The 23,033-nt window shown below is 36.0% G+C and overlaps 1 protein-coding gene and 1 long non-coding RNA gene across 7 annotated transcripts in view; one reads left to right on the top strand and one right to left on the bottom strand.

Moving 5' to 3' along the window:
• Positions 1-23,033, top strand: part of LOC145678367 (uncharacterized) — a 625,560-nt gene that overhangs the window by 99,375 nt on the left and 503,152 nt on the right. The window lies entirely within an intron of this gene.
• Positions 834-7,475, bottom strand: LOC145679793 (uncharacterized). The gene is made up of 3 exons (XR_014130542.1): positions 7,106-7,475; positions 2,661-2,787; positions 834-1,277 (listed from the first exon to the last, which is right to left on the bottom strand). It is a non-coding gene; the product is annotated as an uncharacterized LOC145679793 (long non-coding RNA).

The following is a 23,033-nucleotide window of genomic DNA, read 5'->3' as shown; positions in this document are numbered from 1 at the left end:
TTGAGTTTTACGTCCCACGCTTATACCGGTTAGGCTAAAGGAGACGGTGATAATGAGAAATGAATGAAATGGTGGAATGAAGAAAGTGGGAGGAAACGGGAGAATCCCGAGAAAACCCACGCACACGGTGTTTGTCCACTACGTGGACAAAGTTCACTAAGCGGGGGCTGGGACTCTACCACTCTACCAATGCTCTACCACTGAGCCACCGCGGCCCTTAGTACTAAGAAGAATCCACTCATTTCGTCACTGGAATTTATTCATGTGTATTTACTAGTACCTTCTTCTTAATGAAATTACGGTACAACACGTGCTTCCATAAATTTTATAGCTATCCATTATTACGCTAGTATGCGCACACATACACACAAACACAACCACCCACATCCAACACACACTCACATACACAAGAACAATGGGTTTTATTGACAGTGCAAAATTTAGGACTAAACTTTTATTACTCCAATTTAAGACACCTTTATTTTGGAGGTGAAAAATCGAAAAAGAAAGTACATCTTAAAATTAATTAACCTCTGAGGGATGAAAGCGAAAACACATAACCATTAATTTGAATTCTACATTTATTAGTTATATGTACAATGTGCACGTTTTGTCGTATAAAATAATATTCATGCTATTTGTAATGCAACAAGAAACACTGATTGTCTTTATTATTTTTAATACAAACAAGAAATATTTAGACAATGCAAATCTGTTGGTTATAATATAAAACTTACAGAGATCTTTTAATAATATAAAATAAAAAGAATCAAATTTTTCTATTAATTTCGTATGAAGGAAAACACCTTTCATAGTTACTGAAAGTACAGAAATGCAGCATCATATCAAAAAAGCCTCACGTGCTTAAGTAGGTTAAAAATGGGGACTGCGGTAAGTATCCCACTTATTATCCCATCTATTATACCAGTAGCAGTTTCTTCCATCTTTTAGTTTTCGAAAGAGATGCCTTTACATTGATTTCCAACAAAGCGAGGAGGAACAGGTCAACATGTTTCAAGCATGCCGAATCCTTTTCATCCTCAAACAACAAGGCAGATGGAAGTGAATATCTTTCTACTAACATTTTGAAGATTTGTGGCATTTGTTCATTTGAAGATCTTTATTTTTACTCACGAATGATAAGTGTCTTTAAGGCTAGTTTGCACAACGTGAACTTTGCTCTTTTTTCCGCGGGAGTTAAATTCCATCGCCAGCTCTTTGGAAACCAAGCATCAGAGAAAGGTCCCTTTTCCTCCCAACGATGACAGATAGGAACACTGAAACAGAAAAAAAAAATCATGAACAATCATAGTGCAATTTTTCAGGTGGGGAGAAAATTTTAAAAAATAATTACAATACGTCATGTGTAACTACAATCAATACGCAATAAAACGATTAGTTACTGCACTCGCTTGCATGAAGTCCCACTTTTAACGGCCTTCCAAACAGCGAAATTAAACTACCATTAATTTTAGTTATTCTGTAATAGCTTAACTTTTGATTTTATTGCAGCTGTTAACTCTGATTGTTCAGGAGGATCAAACAAGTTGGGGGATATAAGACTTTGTATATACAGATACATGACAAATAATTCTGAAACACTCATAGAAGGCTACATTACGTATGTGCTCACAATATAAAATGCCACTCCAAGACCAACTTTAGGATGTGAGCTAAAAGTGACGATCAAGTACATTGATACGATATTGATACAAACAAAATGGTGTATAACTTATGTATTCCGAAAAGTAAAAAAATTGTGAGCAAACGCCCCCTCACTTGTTACTGGAGTATTTTTAAAAAATAAGACTTCTAGAACCAGAATTCTGTCACAAGCAGTAGGGTGAAAATCGTCACATTATTTGTTCTGAGCAGGGTTAGAAGTTGCGGCAGTTATTATTATTATTATTATTATTATTATTATTATTATTATTATTATTATTATTATTATTATTATTATTATTATTATTATTATTAATAATAATAATAATAATAATAATAATAATAATAATAAAACTTATCTTTGGTGAAAATTATATTTTACCCCTCTGTTGAGAAAAATATTTTCGGGAGGAGTACTTTTATCCATTCAAAAAAAAAAAAAAAAATAGCGCGAACACTATAACATGTGATACATTCCATATTAAAGCTTTGCTTATATATAAATACTCAAGTCAAATTAAATAATTGCTGAAGGAATAAAAATTAATAAACAGGGAAACCTTTGAAAATCTAAAATAATAAATAAATAAATAAATAAGTAGAGTGTATCTGAAGAAGACACGGGTAGTTGCTGAAACAGTTACATTTAAATAAAATTGGCGCAGCTGTGGCTCGGTGATAGAGCGTTCACCTCTGGTGCTTGGGGCCAATGATTCGATCCCAGCTCACTTCAAGCGGCTTTTCTTGGAGTTCTCCAATTTTTTCCCACATTCTTCATTTCACCATTTAATTCACTTCTCATCATCACCGACTCCCTTAGCCTCAGTGCCTGATCGTGGAACGTTAAATTGAATATTTCATTTATATAAAAGTATTGCCTTGTTCAACAATTATTTTATTTTAGTTAAGTACTAATAAAATATTACTACTTTCTTTCTTTTCTTCTTACTCGGCATTTTCTTGCATGGGTATTATAAAATAACATGTCAAAAACTCACCTGTCGCAACTTTGGTATGTATGTCATCCTCCACTGTGATATTTCTATAGCAGCTCGACGAGCAGAGAGGGGTCAGGTGGTCTGCTGTTGATCAATTCATCATTTGCAGGAGCATTGGCCACACGCTCTGGAAAGTGGGAGTACATACAAGGCTTATTTTGGCAAATAACATGTATTTACACCTAGGCTTATTACAACGACTAAATACATTTAACGTGAAATGAAGCAGTTTAATTTTATGTAAACAGTAAAGTGGGTTTTTACTACATTTTGTATCAAAAAAAAAAAAAAAAAAACAGAGCTTATAGAAAGAAAAATGAGTTGGCAGGAAAATATCAGCCATAAATTTCACATGCTTTCTGTTCTGGATATTTTCAGCGTAAAGGAAAGTGTGAAGAAAAGTCCGAAATCGTCCCAACCTCGATGCAGGAATGGCCACTTCTTAAATGGAAAGATACGCAAAATACATATTGACAAACTTGTGGACAGATAGATTTTATGGATTATTGTCTGCCCGTTGTTAACAAGAAGCAGGGATCGGAAAATCTTTGAGTTTTACGTCCCACGATTATGCCGATTAGGCTAAAGGAGACGGTGATGTTGAGTAATGGATGAAATGGTGGAATGAAGAAAGTGGGAGGAAACGGGAGAACCCCGAGAAAACCCACGCACACGGTGTTTGTCCACCACAAAGTTCACTTGGCGGGGGCTGGGATCGAACCCGGGACCCCAAGCACCAGAGGTGAACGCTCTACTACTGAGCCACCGCGGCCCCATAAGAAGCAGGGATCGGTTTTGAGAACGGAGTGAGAGCGTAAAATATCGCATCTTGAACACAAAGAACACAAATGAATACCTGCGTTTTCGAACGCGGACATTTTCTGACCAAAAACACCAAGGCAAGTAATTTCTTGCTATGTATTGCTTCATTTAAATTCTGCAACGTGAAAAAAAAAGTTTTTATCTTACATTTATAATACAAGCTTGAAAAAATCAAGAGCTCCAATTCTGGGGTAGGTTTTATTTTTTAAAAAAAATAAAAAAAATATCCTACTCTGGGAGGGGCAGTCGTCACCTCTGGATCCGCCCCTGTTGTGTACACACCTTCCTTTTGGTGGCAGCAGATATGTAAGCCCCGAAGCAATGAGGTATTTTTTTTTTTACTGGTGGGGCTGCAGTGCCTCAGTGGCAGAGCGTTCACTTCTAGTGCGTGGGGTTCCTGGTTTGATCCCAGCTCGTGCCAAGTGGGCTTTGTGGTGGACAAACACCATGTGCCTGAGTTTTCTCGACACTCTCCCGTTTCCGCCCACTTTCTTCATACCACCATTTTTCACATTTCATTATCACCATCTTCCTTAGGCTCGGTGCCTTTCCTGGGGCGTGAAACTAAATATTTAATTTCATTTCTTTTTAATGATGAGGAATTGGTGTTCCACCTGAAAGCAGGTTTTTGACCCAAAGAGACTTCCGTTGTTAATGTGCGCATAAACATTAGGAGGATATTCCCTATGTCAAGAGCTCTCTTAAACACATCTGACTGGAACCAGCACCAGCCCCCAACCACGGTCCCTTAATAAGATATTTGGTTTCCTTTGAATCGTTTCACGATTAGCAGTGGAAATCATTATAATATAGTCATGTAGAGGATACTTAATTGAGCTGGAATATATTTTTTTGAACTTCAGTGGCAACATTGATAAGTATCCATCATCACATGCTGGCACTGGACTAAGTACTGTAATCTAAAATGCGAGGGAGCTGTCTACTCAATTAATGAACAAAATATTCGAACAGTCAAAAACCCGTTACATTATTACGATTTCCACACCGAATTCTGTAGCACAGTTACGGTAGCCAAGTGTCTTGTGAGGGTGTGTAGGTGCAGCAGGGCGATGGTTGCAGTTTGAGAGTGCTCTCAACTCAAGGTGACCAGACGTCCCGTTTTGGCCGGGACAGTCCCTTATTTTCAACCGTTGTCCCGTTTCTTTCAGATTCTCAAACGGGACGCCTAAATGTCCCGTTTTTAAGCAAACATGACCCAGGTGTCCCGTAATTATTATTCAAAATATAAATAGCCAATGCTAATTCTACACTCTTTCGTACCAACACTTACTGGGAAGGTTCACCCGTGCCTAGAACTTCTGAATATTCAAATGAGAATTGAGTGTTCTGTGGTTCAAGTGGAAATTGAGTGGGAATTCTGATTATTGAAGTAGTTAAAAGTATTGTTGGGTAATACTTAAGTTAGAAACGCTGTGTTATCATTCTTACTTTGTATTTTGTAAATTGAAAACACTGCTGAGTCCCAAAATGCAATGTGGAAGTCACCCCACCCCCCGTCGCTGATTCGTATGCGTCCCGTTTCTGAAAGTAAAAGTTCTGGTCACCTTGTCTCAACTGGGGTAATATCCTCCCACTGATTATGCACATATACAATGGGGGCACTACTTTAGCAAACGGGTCTACCAAATATTCATCTATTTTGTGGATTTTTTCACTAGATTTAAGACAGTAGTGCTACAAAAGGTTAAACAAAACATAACTGAGTGAGCGAAGGGGTTAGAACTTCCATAGGGCTCGTTGTTTCTAACTTTGAAGTCATACACGATTGGCATTGCAACAATTGCCGAGGGTCATTTCCCAAAGATGTTCACTCGAGCAGTCGGTTCTACCTAACAGAAAATTCATAGGTAACATACGATGTGAAACATATTTTTGTGAAGGAATAAAAGTGTGAATGTCAGTAATTAATGTCAGTACACAGCAAATTGAAATGAATTTTGGGCATTATTCGAGCAGACGGTTCTACCAAATTTTGACATATTTCTTACAGTTTCATATCAGGTTAGAACAATGCATTTCTTTTAGCAGAGCATGAACTAAATCAGAAGCTCCATTAGTGCTTGCAGATTGACTTCAGGCCTCAGTACAAATACAGCGTGGACGTAAAGCGTAACAATTTCAGTGAATAAAACACGAACCAATTTATTTCAGCTCCCCACTAAAAAGCAGGGGTAGGAGCACAGCAACAGGGTCCGAACGGCAGCGACGGGATGCGTCCGTAGGGAGCAGGCGCGTCAGCGACGGGGAATATACGTCTAAACGAGAATAGTGGAAGACCACACTTACATATGCAATACTTTCACTGATCACTTAAAATTCATTTCAATATGCTGTACACTGACAGTAATTACTTATATTCACACTCTCATTCCTTCACGAAAAATGTTTCTTGTAATATTTTACCTATAAATTTTATATTTGGTAGAACCGTCTGCTCGAGTAAAGCCACATTTTGAGTGATAGTGAAATCATTGTAAGCGTAAGTGTGCTTTTCCATTATCCTTCTTTACGCGCATAGTCCCCGTCGCTGACGTGCCTGTTCCCTACGAACGCACCCCCTCGTTGCCGCTCGGGCCCTCTTGCTGTGCTCCTGCACTGATTCCAATAGAATGCATTTGTGCTTTTTAGTGGGCACCTAGCAAAAGTTATTTCGTGTTTTATGCACTGTACTTAATATGCTACGTGTCGGGAAGGTTCTAGAACACAAGTCCCCCCCCCATATAGGTTAACAGCTAGATTGGTTCTTTTCTGTACCAAAGTTTAACATTTAATTCACATAGTATTGTTGAACGAGCGTCAGCAAGTGAAGGCGTGTTAGAGCCCCGCATTGCACGTTGTTTTCTGTCTTTGTTACAATTAAGTGGGAAGGGGTACCTGTGTTCTAGAAACTTGCCCCATGCGTCTACTCTATATTTACACTAACCCCCGTGAAGTCAATCTGCAAGTAGTAATGGAGCTCCTCATTTAGTGCATATTCTGCTATAGGAAATACAATGCTCTAACCTAACCTGAAAATGTAAGAAATGTATTAAAATTTAGTAGAACCGTCTGTTCCAGTAATGCCTCCAAAAGCATACACTTACTGTCATCTCGTTGTTTGCTTGTATTTATCAGTCTTTCGCCTTGGCAAATAGTACCACAATGCGTGCAGCTTTTATTATACGGATTCATAGTATAAGTAGTAGTAGTAGGAACGGGTTAGAAGCCCCGCGGAGGTTGGTTGGTCCTGTTCTGGACATGAAATAGGCAAATTAAAGACTTGTCCAATTTTTTTCGTATATTTTACAATCTACGGATCTGTATAATAAAACTGCACCACAGCATGACATACTTTCCCATGCATACTCACTCCCATATACGGTTTATTGAGAATAAAAACACACACATTATCATTTTACTACCTTCACTATTAACATTTTATATAGTATTCTACCTAAAATATTTAATTTGATACAGGCGTCTGCAAATGTTAACCTAATGTAGGTATCCTCGTTCTTTCTACGGTATTTTAATACACTGTAATAAGAAACCGTAGAATACTCAATCTGCTGAATTTTACACAGAATGCACCTAGATAGGAATAGGATAGGAATTATACTTACTTGTCTTAAAGCTGACCTTTATCACAGGTGACTTTAACAAAACACATTATTTATATTCACAAACAATACCATCAAAACACGATTCCGCAAATGGCTCACGATTCCCAGCATGCACTGCTCAAACTGCAGTTACAGTACGGGGAACGTCCGCGCTTTTTAGCACCTAAAAAAGACGTCTATTTTTGGTGATGTCCGACACGTGATTCTTTGTACCATTCTGGCACGTGATAAACACGTACAATTTAGGTCATGTTTGACACGTCATTTTTGTTACCATTTTGGTACGTGATAAAGACGTTCCAAATTTTCAAAAGACGTCATTTTGAATTCGAACCCCAAAAAAAGACGTGTTTATGACGTGACTGTGCTACTTGGGTCCCCACTTTGGTTTCGTTCTGGCGGCGCCCCTAATTGTGTACAAACAAAAATTTTGCCTGCACATTTCTGTACAAACGATGTACAAACGATTGAGACCATTTCCGATTGAATCTGAAAGGGTTGGGGGGCTACCATTTAGACAGCCTCCCACTTTGTTTTCGTTCTGGCGGCGCCCCTAATTGTGTACAAACGAAAATTTCGCCTGCACATTTCTGTACAAACGATGTACAAACGATTGAGACCATTTCCGATTGAATCTGAAAAGCTGGGGGGCTACCATTTAGACAGCCCCCCACTTTGTTTTCATTCTGGCGGCGCCCCTAATTGTCTACAAACGAAAATTTCGCCTGCACATTTCTGTACAAACGACGTACAAACGATTGAGACCATTTCTGATTGAATCTGAAAAGGTGGGGGGCTACCATTTAGAGAGACCCCCACTTTGTTTTCGTTCTGGCGGCGCCCCTAATTGTGTACAAACGAAAATTTCGCCTGCACATTTCTGTACAAACGATGTTCAAACGATTGAGACCATTTCCGATTGAATTTGAAAAGGTGGGGGGCTACCATTTAGATATCCCCCCACTTTGTTTTCGTTCTGGCGGCACCCCTAATTGTGTACAAACGAAAATTTCGCCTGCACATTTCTGTACAAACGATGTACAAACGATTGAGACCATTTCCGCTTGAATCTGAAAAGGTGGGGGGGCTACCATTTAGACAGCCCCCCCACTTTGTTTTCGTTCTGGCTGTGCCCCTAATTGTGTACAAACGAAAATTTCGCCTGCACATTTCTGTACAAACGATGTACAAACGATTGAGACCATTTCCGATTAAATCTGAAAAGGTGGGGGGGGGGGGCTGTCTAAATGGAAGTGTGTCTCTGCCTCCTCATGATTGAATTCTCCCATGTGAATGCCACTTTCAACATAGTGTACATTCTCGCCTGCGGTTACATATATACATTTGTTCTCTGGCGTTTGTACTTCCATCAGTTTCCCTGAAAGATATGAAATCATCTCAGTCTTGTTATCAGAATGTGAAATGAAACTATGTAAATTTCCCGGAACCTTTGTGGAACCGTACACACGCTGTCGAGTGCTTAACCTCTCTTCTCCCTTGTAGTACCTTTGATGTAGAACGTACTGTACTGATCCCAAACAACGTGTACCGTTTGTAACCTTCTCAACTGGTACTGTGTTCGTGGGTAGAACACTCTAAGAAAGTGTTCAAGAAATGAATTTTCTTGCACACTGGTTCCGGGAAGTACGTGCATAAGAGCTCCACCATAATTTACAATAGTCTAAAGTATATGATGCCATTAAATCCTCATCTTCAGTTACGTTATACGTAGGAATTGTTTCCAAAAGGCCTGTCAGCAAATCTGACTTTTTAAAAGTGTGAAGAGCACACTCAGTGGAAAGTGCTGGTGGGTATGAACAAAGTTCATAGCGAAAAATATGATCCAACTCCCCCCCCCCCTCCGAAATTCCAGTGAAATAAATGTCTGTCCATACAGATCGTGCTGTTGTTTATATCGTTCTAATTTCCTTTTAGATGCAGGTTTTGCTGTAGTACGTTTTTGGTTATGGAGAAGTAGCAGATCATTTTTTCTAATATGGGTCTTGAAGGGCCTCTCAATCTTATGGACTAGTTCTTCATCAAACTTGAAGTACTGCTGTTACCCTATCCTTTCCAACACACGGATAGATTCTGCTGATGAGGTACCGAGGCACACGCGATTCTCTAACGATATCAGATCTGTAATGGGTTCCTCGAAGGGATTTCCTGTGTTAAATATGGTTTCTACTAGATCGGTTACATGACTTTGAAAACTGCTCTGATAAGTCCTTCGTGATGACACAGTTCTTCTTCATCGTTCCCGATGCTTTCAGAGATTAAATTATGTAAATGCGACAAATTTCCGGTACTGTCAGAATCGATAGTTCCAGCATTGTCGGGCTTTCTCTAATACTGATGATTCCACGGATACCGATGCCAAAGTTTACTTTTTGATTACGTTTAAGATTTTAGTCCATATAAAAATTTCAGCCGGAATGGACAATGATCATCCCTCGATGGAAAGCGTTTTGGGGCTAACTACAAGCAGTTTAATATTCTTGCATTTTCCGAAAAGGGGCTGTAGATTCCTATACCAAGAGAGCCTCCCCCGAGAAATGATCATTGTCCACTCGGACTGAAATTGTCATTTGGAGCCAAAACTTTAATATGAAGCCAGAAGTGTCTTTAAAAATAGACGACAAATTTGAAAGCTACAAGAATATCAATATTTTTGCCTTTTCCGAAAAGGGAGTCGTAGCCCCCTATAGTCATAGAGTCCTCCGAGAGATGATGATTGTCCATTTGGACTGAAATTGTCATTTGAAGCCAACACTTTAATCTACAACCAAAACATGAACTTCTATGTCAATTTGAAATGACTGGATTCCGGGTCTCCAGATTCCCCACGAAAGAGAAAGAGGTTCAAATATTTTTCCATAAATATGTTTTCTTTATGCGAAAAATGAGCACTCCAGCTAATGTGTTAATAAAACATGATGAAAGATTAGACTTCTTAATGAATCTGCTCTTAGTCAGTTGGTTAATTTCAAATATGAAATATGGCATGTGTTTAATAGACCTTTCGGAATTTAATTCTTGTAGCGCTACCTATCACAAGGAATAAGACGGCATGTTGTTCAAGTTGTCACTTCTTTCTTTCCTGGCAATTAGCTCAAGAGAAAATCAATACTTCATAACATACAGTACGAGCGAAGAGTATCTTTCATTTTTAATTTTTCCTAGAAATTATAACAGCTAAAATGTGGTCAGTTTTGAAGTTTTTCCTTTTAAATTTTCGAATACGTTGTAACATTGTACCTTGTTTCGATATAAGAATAAAATAAGTGCCAAATTATAACTCCTTCACTATTTCGAAAGTGGCGTAAAGTTAAGATTGTTACTGAGCTAAAGAAAGTGCAATATCACTAGTTTTCTTATTTTGTAAAAAACAGAAAGGAAGAAAATGTCGATATCCTTTGAGTTTTTTCAAGTTCCTACAGTCATATTATGAGACAAAATATTTTGACTTTTATCTATTAATTAAAGGTGAAGAGCTAAGGGATTTCCCAGTATGGCTTATATATATATATATATATATATATATATATATATATATATATATATATATATATATATATATATATATATATATATATATATATATATATATGTTTTTGTTTTAGAGGCGGAGAACTTTAAACTGGCAACACTGTTTTCTGTGACGGCTGATACTACAGTTCTCGTTTGTTTTGAAGTTAATTTTGTTTGACAATTCATCACGAATAGACTCACGCCGGAGCAACGTTTGCAACTTGTGCAAATTTATTTTGAAAACCATGGTACAATTCGACACATTCATCGGATATTACGTACACTTTACGGTGCTCAAATCGTCCATCAGAGGACTAATTAGAGAAATTATAGATCGTTTTCGCAGTACGTTTACTGTAAGTGAGAATACGCACCCTGTAAGACGTTGTACAGTGCGGACGCAACAAACGATTGGTGTAATCGTTGGTTCATATTGTCTTCACAAATGATGCTTATCAGATCGTTACAGTCAACGGTGAGTGGTATGGAGACATGATTACTAACGTTTTCGTTCCTCAATTGAAACACATGTCACACAGCGCGCGCCATATTTAATTTACTGAAAGAAGCATTTGACGAACGATTAATTTCACGAAATGGACCTGTTAAAGGCCAACCTCGTTCGTGCGATCTGACATCATTACATTATTTTCTCTGGGGATATGTGAAGTCGCATGTCTACGCCGAGAAACCAGAAACAATTGAGCACTGGGAAGCTAACAGTCGACGCGTTATTGCCGAAATATCCTGATTTACTGCAAAGAGTGTGTGAAAATCGAACCTCCAGGTTGCGCAATATACGCGCCAACCCCGGTAGCCGCATGCCCGAAATCATATTCAAATATTATTATCATAAAATGATCTGTCAAATAACTAAATTTCGTGGATATTAAAAACATTTTTCCGTGTTTTATTTAACATAGTTCTCCGCCTCTACAGAAAAATATACCCTTTATATATATGTAAGTTAATATAAAATTCACCGTTTCCTTCTAAGACGCACCAATAACTGAGAAAGTCCGTGGTATATCTTGGAGCCACACCTATGAGTTGTCGCCGCCTTTGGCGGCTCGTAATTATACTGTTTCATATACCTCAATGAATAAGAACGCGCAGGGGCATTCTACCTCACAATTATCTACACCGTTGGCTAGTCGCAAAGAGATCTCATTTAAATTTACACAAGCGCGAGTAAATTGAAAATGAAAATACTTATTCCTATTTCAAAAGTAGAGTAATGTAAGTTTTGCGATAACAATGACGCATTGGATAAACGTTGTATCTCAGATTGACTTTTCTATTTGAAATAATGATTAATAGAATATGAACTTTCTCTGTCTCACTGCATGTACCATTATGAGAAAAATAAATGACGCGTCTCCTTATTTTGAAGTTTTTTTTGAAAATATCTCGGTTTTCTTTATATGTTCGAAATTTCGGAAGGTTTCCCCAGCAGGAAAAGTTAATAATAAACCCGTTTTTAATATTTGTGTTAGATATTAGCTTAAACTAAATAAATTAGAATCAAAAAAAAAAAAAACTTTAAATCGGCCGAAATTACTAGAATTACCTACTCTGCTAAGTGGGAAATTTTCAAGAACGCGAGGGAATTCTGCAGTTCAACACGAAGCAGCGACATTTGTGTTATTGAGAGAAATGTGGATTAAATCTACAAACGAAACTTTTAACGAAACATTTCTAATATGTCTTATTACGTGCATTATTTGCAAACTCCAAATATATATGAAACTATGCCAAGTATTAGCGTATAGATAGAGCAAATATTGGAAATTCCCTATGGAAAAGTACGAATTGGTAGCACAATCGTAATGAAAATTCGTCTTTACCGTAGAACACGTTCGGTTCACGTAAGAAAACAAATAGCTCAGTTAGTTAAAGCAACGTGTCTGTACGCTGGTGGTAGTTGGTTTGAATCCCATAGAAGTGCAATTGTAACTTCTATTACTATGGTTATTTTATTTATTTTTTATGTGGGAAAGAATTAAAGTGTAACATGTGTAAAACTCATGACGATACCACAAAAAAAATGTCGTTGTCGCACTTGCATTAGTGTCCCTAATTTTGTTTGTAAAGAGTTTCATAATTATTTCTCCTGTGCTCACTGCTCACTATATGCTCGCTGGTTAATGACGAATGTTTTGCAGTAAATGTTAATTTCTAATTTGGAGAATTTTATACTTTCACAATGTTTATCATTAAATTGTCTTCTATCTCCTTGTTTGGACATTTTGATAACAGATTCCTCAATTAAATGTTTAATTTTCCCTAGATGTTTAATTACGGAAAAGTTTTACAATGTATTTGTCTTGAATTGTAATTGTTTTGAATTTACCACATGAGGTAACTAGCCCAAAGGAGGAGAACTTAAGTAACTGATATTCTACGTAAAAGCAACCTATTGTAGAATGATGATGCTTCTTACCTTCAGCACATACTCTTTATGTTAGAGTCAGAGAGAGGAAAATCCTGGTCTTTCCTCTCCGATGACAACCCATCTTAAACCTCTACACACCATGGTTCGTCTCTCACAATTTTGGTGTTCCAAAGACATTCATATAATAATAATAATAATAATAATAATAATAATAATAATAATAATAATAATAATTCTGAATATACCATCCTTATATAATGTAGTAACCTTAGACATATTATTTAAAATGCTTTCTTTAGTAATACATTAAGCAACCATGTAAGAGGGGGCACGACGTTTTATTTTGTCCCTCTTATTTCAGTAACCTCCCAACAGAAAATAATTTCTGATAAGCAAGGCAGACAAAATGAATAAGAAATATATTTGCAGAATCCTCTCGCCTTTTAATATTGGAATATCCCGTAGCATTTTTCATTCTACCGAAGATGACCCCGTGCGGTTAGGGGTAGGTAACTAAAGAAATACCTAATATATAGCGCCCCTTGATTGTAATATTACCGCTTCTTTATTTGTTCAAGAGAGCCCTTACACAACTAAGGGTGACAAAAAGAATAGGAAGTGTGTCTATTGATTCCAGTGGCGGATCCAGCACGGACTCCTGGGGGGCGGTAAAGGGAAATATTCTTTTGATGATGTGAAGTTGTCACAGATTACAACTTAACTAAACTATACATAATTGTGGGGTGAAGCGGAACCCAGTCAGTTCAAATTGATGTAAAAGTTTAATTTTTGTCTTCAAATGACAATTTCAGTCCGAGTGGACAATTATCAAATCTTGGAGGGCTCTTCAGTATAGGGATTTCGGCTTGTTTATGGGACAAGATTCACGTAGTTGATATTTCAAAATTGTTTTGTATACATGAGTGGAAACTTGCACTATTTGGTTAATTTTACCTCTTACATTTTGCAGATTGAAATTCCAAGCCATCGTTACTTCGCAAATCTAAAAGGAGGCACTTTCCTGTTTAATTAAAATGAAATGTGTTTTATGAGAAGTTGTCATGGAGCAGACAAACGAACAGGCACCCAAACGTTGGTTGAGTCGGACGATTGAAACTCGTTAAGCTCGCTTCAATTATTATTATTATTATTAGTAATAATAATAATAATGATAGTGGTTGTTTTTGACTCATACTAGTAGTATTTCCTGAGTAAGCTTCCTAAGTTTTTCGAGAGGAACTTTTGCGCTTCATTATCCAAAACTGCAACATGCTTTACTCAACATTATACATTCGAAAGTCTTATACTGAGTTGAGCTAACAAGGAGAAAGCAGATTTTAGCAAATGATCTTCGGGGTCATCTGTTGCGAGGTAGTAATGTACATTTAAAGTGTTAAAATTACAAACTGATAGAGCGAAATAGCCAGAAATAGCGAAGAAAAGGCGTCTCAAATTTTCGACTCGCTGCATATATGATACGACACGTTAAGTTACCAAATGACGGTATGGCAGAGTGAGGAGCATTTATGACTCACGTGAAAACGGTCCCGGGTTCGATTCCTGCTCGAATAAGCTTTTATTTTCGTTTTTTATTTAACCAATAAAGTAGCCAACCATTTGTAACTAGAAGTAAAATATTATTTCGACATATGTTTATAATGCATAAAATAATATAAAGGTTTAAATCAGTTGTAAAACCATTCATTGTTCCATGTTAACTAGCAACAAAATGTAAACTATTACATAAAATATTGATATTGAGAGTTATATTATGGTTACCACTGTCGTTGTGTAAAAAATGTTCTTGACGCTTCGTGTCTATATCTGTGGACAGTATACGAATTAACCGGACCTTTGCAAAAGGGGGGTGGAGTGTGCTTTAGACAACAATAGCGTAGGAAACTATGACAGTTATAGCCAGGATCATCATTTATGGGGAGCAGTAGGGGGCTATTGCCCAACCACTAAGAGCTTGAGAAATACATATACTTTAATCGATTGTTTACTAATACTGTATACTAGTAAAGAACGTGAAAATCTTATGTCGGTAGTGCTCTTGCTTCGCCCCTCTTTTCCAAGGGAAATCTGCATGACGCTCCTCGTTATAGCATACATCCAGTATTACCAAATGGGATTTCCCTCTCATCCCCCTTGTAATTCGTACACTGTACACAGATATAGAATGGAAGCGTCAAGAACATTTTTACACAACGACTTGGTAACGATAATATAACTCGTGATACCAATATATTTACGAAATAATTTACATTTTGTTGCTGGTTAAAATGAAACTCTTTTACAACTGATTTGAACATTTCTATTGTTTTATGCATTATAAACATATGGTCACAAAATTTTACTTGTAGTTACAAATGGTTAAGTTATTTGTTAAATCAAAAAAGGTTAACTCGTGCGGAATTGAACCCGGGACCCTTTGCCTGGAAGTCGCAGATGCTCCTCACTCCTCCACGTTGTCACTTGACAGCTCTACGCGTCATACCATATATGCGGCGAGTCGGAAATGTTAAGACGCTTTTTCTAAGTTATTTCTGGCTATTGCGCTCTATCAGTTTGTAATATCAACACTTTAAATATGCATTACTACCTCGCGAAATATGGAACCGAAATTCATTTGCCAAAGTCTTTCTTCTTGTGAGACTGAAAAATAAAATCATAAATAAGCCACTCCCCGACAGTGACCTTATACTATTTGAATTTGTATACAGATAATAATAACTAAACATCAACGCTATTATTGTATGCTCTGTAATTCATGATTGTTTCTTTTTATGTGATAAATTATTTTCCATGAAGAATACTTCGCAATTCTTGTTTCTGAGTTTTATAAACTGGCAGGGGTGTGCAAAGTGCGTTAAGTCAGTAATTGCTCAAAGAGTTGTAAAGATTATCAAACTCCTAGAAATAATATACTGTTCCAAATGAGGTTTTTATAGTCATTAAAGTTAGTGTTATAACAACAAGAACTACCATAGTCAATTATTTTCCCATAACAGTATATTAGATTAATATTTGCACTTTCCAATTCGATTTTCTATTAATTATTTTTGATTATCTACTTTATTATCTACTTAATCTGCTTTTATATCTGTATAGTATTCACTTTGAGAAGATAGTTGTCCAGGCAAGTTTTGGTACCCTATCAAATAAAGCTACAACCGCACTAGTATGCTACCCAAATTACCCATTCTGATTTTTTTTTCATAATAAAAGAAGTAGAAAGTCATGCAATCAGCCTTCATTAATTTGAAGTATTTAGTTTTAACATTTAGTATACTGTGTTTGTTTCGAATGAAAAATAAAGTAACAAGAAGGTTCATTGTTCATACCCTAGTATTTTCAAAACAAAATAACTCAGTTGTTCAGATCAGTATTTCTATTCTATTCCCAATTCTTACTATTCTATTATACATATGAAAAAATAATAATAATGTGGATCAGTGGTAGGAAAGGTTGGTGGTGTAAAGATAAGACTTGGAATAGCCAAACAGGAGACCCGGTTCGAATCCTGCTATGTTAATTATTAATACATGTGCGCCTTTGGTGTACGGGATCTCGGGTTACCTTCCCGGTGGAAGAACCTTTGTGATTTTAAATATCCTTGATATTTCTGTGTTTATGTCCCTGCCGTATATAGGTGACCAAAGGATCGAATAAAATGATTGGCAATGAAGTTGAGAATCCCCGCTGGGACGAATTAACAAGAAGTGATAGAGCATTCATCTTTGATGCATGGGGTCCGTGGCTCAATTCCACTTCGTACTGTGTTATATAATTAAAAAGAAACTAATTTCATTCAGTTGGAATATTAAAATTTTTACCATGTATGTAAATCCAAACTTTTTCTTGAGTGTGTACTCAGGCAGAAAAATAAGTTTATTTTAACAAAGTAAACGGAAAATCCAAGAACACAAATACTTTACAAAATAACAGTAACGTAGCTAAGCTCTTGGATTTTCTCAAGACAAACATGTTATTCACAAAAAAGTAAAATCATATAAATAGTCTGAAAAATATACATTGAACATTACTCGTTCACTAATCACTCAATCGCTTAATCTCATACTCCTCAATCATCGTCTTGGAAACTACGACTCGAGTGGACACATACATGAACGTTTCTCTCATAATAAGTTTTCGCAGGACTTAAATATTCAGAGACATGAGAGAACTTAAGAAACCGCTATTTACATTATAAGTTTTCTTTTTACCTTTACTTTATTGATATGTCTTTTTAAAAATTGTATCTCAATTGGTGGTCTCCCAAGGCTTACCTTAATATGTATTTAAATTACTTTGAAATTTTAAAGTAACTATTAATCATGCAGACCAATTTAAAATACTCTTTAGAATTTGTCTTGTTAAACATATTTTCTTTCCTAAAGTCTGCATCTTGTCACATTAAATTACTTGTAATAAATAATAAGCAATAAATACTATCTTTCTTTCTAAATATCTAATAAAGTAAAATGGATACCAACACTATTACTACCTTAAAATATGCATTCACAGCTATCTTTTGTAAAAGCACATCACAGTACCAAGTGAAATTTGAGGTGGAAAAATACCGTGTGCATGGGTTTTCTTGGGATTTTCCATTTTCCTCGCATTTTCTTCATTTCACCATTTCATTCATCGTCATTCTCCCTTAGCAAAGGTGGATAATCGTACAACGTTAAACTAGAAATTCCATTTAAGTTTCATTTCAATAATAATAATAGTAATAATAATAAACAATTAATTCAACTGAAAGGACTGTAATTTATGTCGACAGCAATTTTCATAAATATGGAACCATTATAAAAACAATGCTTTGAGTATAAAGATAATCCTGTCCCAAGTGTTAACGAATGCGCACGAGATGAGACATGTCTCGAGAAAGAGACGAGACGCGCTTTGTGACATCCAAGGTAAGAGGAGACAAATGCTTTTGACACGAGATAGCTTGTAAAATGTCTCGTCTTGTGTGGAATGTGTCGAAAACATAAATCTAAGTTTTAAAATTATTTTTCAAGATCTGTTCTCTCAGACGTAGCTCTCTGCCTCAAAATTAATAACGACATTTATTATTTCAAAAAGATAAACAATGCCTAAAGTTAGTAGTTAACTTTTCGAAAAGAAGCTTTATTAAGGGTGAACCTGAAAGATGTCCACAAACTTCGCGACGTGATTCGTGACACCACAAGGAGACAAATGGTCCTCTTGCAGTTTTCGAATTCAGCTTCGTTTTCGAGATACAGGGTTGCCAACTTGGAATTCAACATCGAATCTTAAAACTAGTCTGTAAAAAAAGAACAACTACTACTTTTTCTCTTGTTTTGACCTAATGAATAACCTCCCAAAGTTAGCCTACATGTATGTGTTCAATTCCAACTGTCAGGAGTCGACTTAAGTTGGCAACCCCGTATCACGAGAACGAAGCTGAATTCAAAAAACGGCAAGAGAACTTTTTCTCTTTTTTATCTCAGAAACCACCTTCCGAAATTTCTCCACATGTTTGTATTAACTTCCAATTGTCAGGAGTCGATTTTTGATTCCAAGTTAGCAATCTCGAATAAAAAGCTAAATTTAAAAAGAACCGCAACAAGACTTTTTGTCTTGTTTTGATCGCATGAACCACCTCCAGAAGCTTCTCCATATGTTTGTACTCATTTCCAAATGTCACGACTCGATTTAGGATTTCAAGTTGCAACCTTGTATCTCGAAAACGACGCTGAATTTTAAAAACTGCAAGAGGACTTTTTGTTTTCTTTCGATGTCACGAATCACTTCTTGAAGTCTCTGCACGTTTTTTAGGTTCACCCCATTTCTTTGATATTTTAAGAAATATAAACTAAATTCACTAGGTAGTGTTTGAGAAACTCACTGGGAATAAATTGAACTCCAAGAATAAACTACTACTCATATATTTTTCAGGTCAATTGACTTATACCACGTTGTCAGATTAAATATTCATTTATGAAGTGAGAACAAAACACCAGTCTTTTCTGAGAAGAGCATCGAGAAAAAGTCACCTCCAAGATAAAATACTCATTGTAAACTTTGCTAAGAGAAATATCTGATACCCCAATATAGGGCTATTATCTAAATATTGATTAATAAAAAATAAACAAAATTGTTAAAACTATTTTCGAAAAAATAGCTTTTTTCGATTTTCGGTTGTTAGTAAACCACACTCATTTTAAGCGGTAGGAAAAAAAATTGAAAAATCTCCTGTAAACCCTCAGTTTTTAAATTTGGTGCAGATACGTTGAACGGTATGGCCTCTAGGCGAGTGCACAGAAAAGTCTAGCGAACGGACGGACGGACCAGAAAAACGGGTATCGCAAAATCACATTTTCGGTATGTATACGCCATGAAACATTTAAATCCGTTGAGATCTGAATTTCATATATTATTTTCACAATCACCATATTTTCTTCTCTCTTTTGTCGCTCGAAAAAGAAAAGCTTTTGTTTACCACAAAAAGGAAGGGACTTGACCAAAAACATCTTCAATTATAGGGTACGGGCCATCGCACTAAACTTTTTCAATTCAATTTCTTAACTATGTTAGGCCGCAGTTGTTACTTAAGTGTGTATTTGGATAATACGAATAAAATTATCGTATTATCCAAATACATCGAATACCTGATTAACGAATAAAAACCTTCGATTGAAGAAACTCCACACTACAAACCTAACTCGCACTTTGAGCACATTTTCATTAGACATATAATAGAGCAATTAATGCAATAATTGTTTATGAAATATGAAAACATCAAACGAGTCATTTTTGAGAAAATCGTTCAAAAAGAACACGTCAGGAGTGACTTACCTCTTGTGAATTGTTTTGGACAATGAGTTAAGATATACTTTTGGTTATTAATGAAATATTTATTTTCGAAATTTGAACAAAATCGCCTGACGTTCGAGAAAATTGTCGGAAAAAACCTCGATCCCCTAAAATACACTATCCGTCGTATTTTTTCCCATAGAAATGACTTATACTAAAGTATAGGGTTATTAATGAAATTCTTATTTGTGAATTATCAATAAAATTGCCCGAGTAATTTTTGTGAAAATAGTAAGGGGCAAAAATAACTCCCCGAATAAAGTATCACTTGAGGATTGTTTCAGGATATGCGAGTTATTCCATATTATTAGGTTTTTAATGAAATATTTACCTTTGAGTATAAACAAAATTGCTGGACGCATTTTTGAGAAAATCGTGGAGGAAAAACACTCCCAAGAGTAAACTACCGCTCGCATATTTTTCAGGAAAAACGAGTTTTGCCATATTGTTGGGTTTTTAACGAAATATTTATTTATGAAATATGAATAAACTCTTTTGAGTCGTTTTCTGAGAAAATCGCCCAGATAACACACTCCACCAAGAATAAACTATCCCTCGCATTTTTAGGAGAAACGAGTCACGCCATGTTATTACGTTATTAATGAAATATTTATTTATGAAATATAAACAAATTCTCCTAGGTCGTGTTTGAGAAAATCGTTGAAAAAAAACTCAGAATAAATTACCCCTCGTACATTTTTCGGATTAAATGACTTATGCCATATTGTCAGTTTATTACTGAAATATTTATTTATGAAATATAAACGAAAACGCTTGAGTCCGTTTTGAGAAAATCACTGCGAAAAAACACCCCTAAGTATCCCTGGTAGATTTTTCTCAGATAAATGCGTTATACCACAAAATAGGGTTGTTAATTAAATACTGGTTTATAAAAAAAGAAAAAAACAAGATTGTTAGAGCCAGTTATGAGAAAATCTCTTTTTTCTATTTTCATCGTACAGGAAACTACCATTGTTTTGGGAGTAGGGGAGAAATAAAAAGAGCTATAGGAAATACTACCTAGGTATGAAAATCTTAAACTAAAATTTGGTTCAGATAAGTTGAACGCTATGGCCTCTAGGTGAGTGCACGGAAAAGTGTAGCGAACAGACGGACGAATAGATAGACGTGTATTGAAAAATAACTTTTTCTGTATTAAGGGGGCCATAATACGTGAAAATTCGTTTACATCTCAAATTTGATTTGTTTTTCGATCACCATACTTTTTCTCTCATTTGTCGCTTCAAAGTGAAAGGAACTCAGAACTACAGATAAGATACACCCGTTTTTACACATAGACACTTAATGATTTAAAACTGTTTTAGTTTGTGTAAAAAGTCATTTCACTTCCAATTAAAAGATTTTACGATGACTAACTGCATACCAATAAAGAGACGGGCAGTTTTCAGGAAGTTAATGCATTTAGAAGTCTAGTCTGCACTACGTCTAACAGCCTGTTTTTATTTCTGCAATCGTTGACATCCGTAATTTCGTCCAAACGCTACATGAAATAATTCTTGGTTAACGTCATAGTGTTACTATTTTAGTATTGTTCTCTTCAGACTTGGTTGAAGTTTTGTCTTAACGGTTATACATTTTTTCTTTCTTATTTCATCGTTACACGTAAGAATAAAATGTTGTGGCGAGTGGATAGATTCGAACCTACGAACATTGAGTTTTCATTCTTCCAACACTACCAATGGACCAAGCTTTGTCTTCACGTCAACGCAATGTTACAGGCTTTATTACGACTTAAATAAAATGGCTGGCTTTTAGAGTTTCCTGCTCACATATGTCTATAAAAATTTTCAATAGTAGATACCTAGAGCAATGTTTAGATACACATTTTAGGAGAGTTTAGTTTGGTGTATATAATAATTTCATTCCAGATAAAGGCTGGATAAGTTTTGATAAAATGTTTCATATGTAGTTCTTAATAATAGGCTTGCTCTTCGGGGTGAAGTTCCAAGGTTAAACATTGACTAGGAGTTTTTGCTATTAATATCCTTTCTAAAAATATAGGAAGTGGAGAAAACTTAGCCCGTGTTGAAGCTTTTTCTCCTAATTTATTTATTTTACTTTATTATTTAACGAATATATTGAAAATATATTTGTTAGCAGGCACGTATGTGGAACGTATTTGGGGAGCAGTCCAAAACTATTTGGGGGCTCCTATTTCAATACTAGGATATATTATAATATGTTTTAAAAAATAACCCCTAAAATTAGGCTAAATGTACAAAAAAGTTGGGATTTCAGAGAGGGCCGGATTCCCTGGCCTCACCCCTAAATGAGTCCTTGTTTGTCAGTAACGTTTTCTCATTTTGAAACCCTCAGAAACTTCTAATATATATAAAGGAAGACGAGTTTATTTTCCATAAAATATCACTTCAAGGAAACGCGACATTTTTATTGCACATTGTGATACCCCACGTTAACAAGGGCTATAATTCCTTTCCTTTGGTTCTCTACCATTGCGCTCTATCGAAAGATTAGGTTTGTAAAATATTACTACTAAGAACAAACGTGATTAGCAGATAGCATTACAGAACAGAGCTCCACAGAAATACATGCTGAACTTATGTTTATAGCTACCCTTTGGTGATTTGCCCTCAAGGTCAGTCAAGTGATAACTCAGTTCCGTCCCTGTTCTTAAGCCGTGTTCGTATTACTTCGAACAGTTTTGACGTATTTGTTTTCCAACCACCATAGGAACAGACAATCAGGGCAAATCATAGCATACAATACATTTAAGCAAGTATATTTGTCGTGAAATTATTACACACATTACCCAAAGACTCTTACTATATGAATATATACATTTATTTATATAGGTAAAGCAAACAGTGGAAACTACCTATCGCAAGAATAAATTAACACCGCGATCATAATGAAAAGCATGGCTCGTAATGTAACAGAGTTCTTTCGCGTAAGAAATCGAAACTCAGTTGGTCAGAGCAACTAGTCTGTACAAATTAGGTTGTTAGTTCGAGCCTAGTACGAGTAAGGGTTTTTATTACTATTGTTTTTCTCTTTTCTATGTGAGGAAAAATCAAATTGTGACATCGCGATATCAAATGTGCTTGGTTAGGTAACTTTGTCTTAGCTAAACTTTAAATACCAGTATCCGTCGAAATTATTTCACTAACC

Source organism: Thermobia domestica, chromosome 2 (genome assembly GCF_964235325.1).
Source record: "Thermobia domestica chromosome 2, izTheDome1.hap1.1, whole genome shotgun sequence".
In the NCBI taxonomy this organism is placed as follows: Eukaryota; Metazoa; Arthropoda; class Insecta; order Zygentoma; family Lepismatidae; genus Thermobia; species Thermobia domestica.
Note: the sequence above shows the minus strand (reverse complement) of the source record. Positions and strands in the feature narration are given on the sequence as shown.